The sequence below is a fragment of the Peromyscus californicus genome, unplaced genomic scaffold (assembly GCF_007827085.1).
Source record: "Peromyscus californicus insignis strain IS unplaced genomic scaffold, ASM782708v3 Scaffold_8__1_contigs__length_139910024, whole genome shotgun sequence".
Taxonomy (NCBI): domain Eukaryota; kingdom Metazoa; phylum Chordata; class Mammalia; order Rodentia; family Cricetidae; genus Peromyscus; species Peromyscus californicus.
This window is the reverse complement of record NW_026294606.1, coordinates 128697583-128699430: the sequence shown is the minus strand read 5'-3', so window position 1 is coordinate 128699430 and position 1848 is coordinate 128697583.

The window sequence follows — 1848 nt, the reverse complement described above, 5'->3', positions numbered from 1 at the left end:
CGTACGCGCGCGTCCCGCCGGCCAATCAGCGCGGGGTGCACCCACCGCTCGCGCCACATGACTAACCAATCAGCGCCCGAGATCCAACGAGGTGGGGTTAACCCCCTCTTTCATCTAGGCAGGCAAGATTAAAACCCGGCCACCGACCGATGAAAAGGGAGCCTCGGCGCAGCGCGCCCTCTGGCCCCGCCCCTTGCAGTGGCGCTGTGGAAATGCAGCAAAGCCAGACTTAGGTCAATGCACCAGAACCAGAGCAAAGCGCCCAGTGACCTGCAGGGCTGTGGCTACAGGGCTGGCAGCACTTCGGGGTGACTTCTAAGGTGCTGAGAGGCTGAGACGCCTAAGAGGTGAGACCTCAGATATCACCAGCACGACTCTGGAGAAAGGGAAAGAAAGCCTGCACCGCATTCTGCAGCGGCTTCACTGCCCTTCCTAAGACAGCCCCGGTCAGTGGAGCTGGCCCTAAGAGTAAAAACCACGTTTGTCTCTGCCTATGTGATGGTGTGTGATGTTTGTCTCTGCCTATGTATATGGTTACTACTGACCCCACGTAGCTACTGAGCCCCTGAAATACGAAATGACAGGTGCTGCCCGTCTAAAATACATGACATCAGAGAACAGTGCAGAGGGCGATGACATGCCTTTATCTGAGAAAGGCACTTGCTGCCAAGCCCAAGGAATTCAACTCAACCTAGAGACCCACAAAACGTAAGGCTGGAACAGATTCTGGCAAGTTCTCTTCTGACCTCCAACAGGCACCATGTTGTGCAAAACACACTCATAAATAAATGTAATTTTTTATTTTGTTTTGTTTTTCGAGACAGGATTTCTCTGTGTAACAGCCCTGGCTGACCTGGAACTCACTTTATAGACGAGGCTGGCCTCAAAGTCACAGAGATCTACCTGCCTCTGCCTTCCTAGTGCTGGGATTAAAGGTGTGCTCCATCACGCCTGGCTATAAATGTAAATTTTTAAAAGCATACTGCAGCCAAATGTGACAACACACACCTTTAGTCCCAGTACTCAGGAGGTAGAGGCAGGCAAATCTTTGTAAATTCCAACCAGCTTGATGTACATAGCCACATCCAGGGTTTCGTAAAGAGGTCCTGTCTCAAAAAAACAAAATGGGGGAGAATCCACAAGCCTGCTCAGTGCCACGAGGAGTGAGTGGGTGGAGATGGACACACACACACACACACACACACACACACACACACACACACACACACATGCAACCGCCCGCCCAGAGTCATTTGCCTGGAGGCACCAAGGCAGTCAGGTGCCATTATGGTGCAAATATATGGTGGGGTATGTGAGAGGGAGGGAGAGAGAGAGAGAGAGAGAGAGAGAGAGAGAGAGAGAGAGAGAGAGAGACAGAGGCCAAATGGGTGCTGTCCCGGAGAGAAGCAGATCTGAACAGTTGAAGGCAGTGAGGAACGGGCTGATGTGAGAGACCATGGTGACATCCAGTCCTGGGCTGCTCTCAGGGGCCATGTTTGGGTCCATGGCCCTGCCACAGCCTCAATCTGTGTTGATATCCATGGCGCCTGTTACCACTAAAAACCTTGCAACTGCAGAGGGGGGGGTTCTAGGCCTCCACCTGGAGCCACGTTGGAGTCCAGGGACCATGCTGTTGCTGGGCCCAAGCCAATCTGAGAGATCTGCGCTGCTACTCAGAACTGTGGTGACACTCAGGCTCAAGGTGCTGCTGATGGCCATGTCTGGGTCCATGGTCCTGCTGCAGCTGGGGGGTCTGTGTTGATGTCCATTGTCCCTGTTACTGATAGAAATTCCCACCACGCCCCCACGGGTCGCGCATGCCCGGCGGGACACGTCCTTCATGACCCA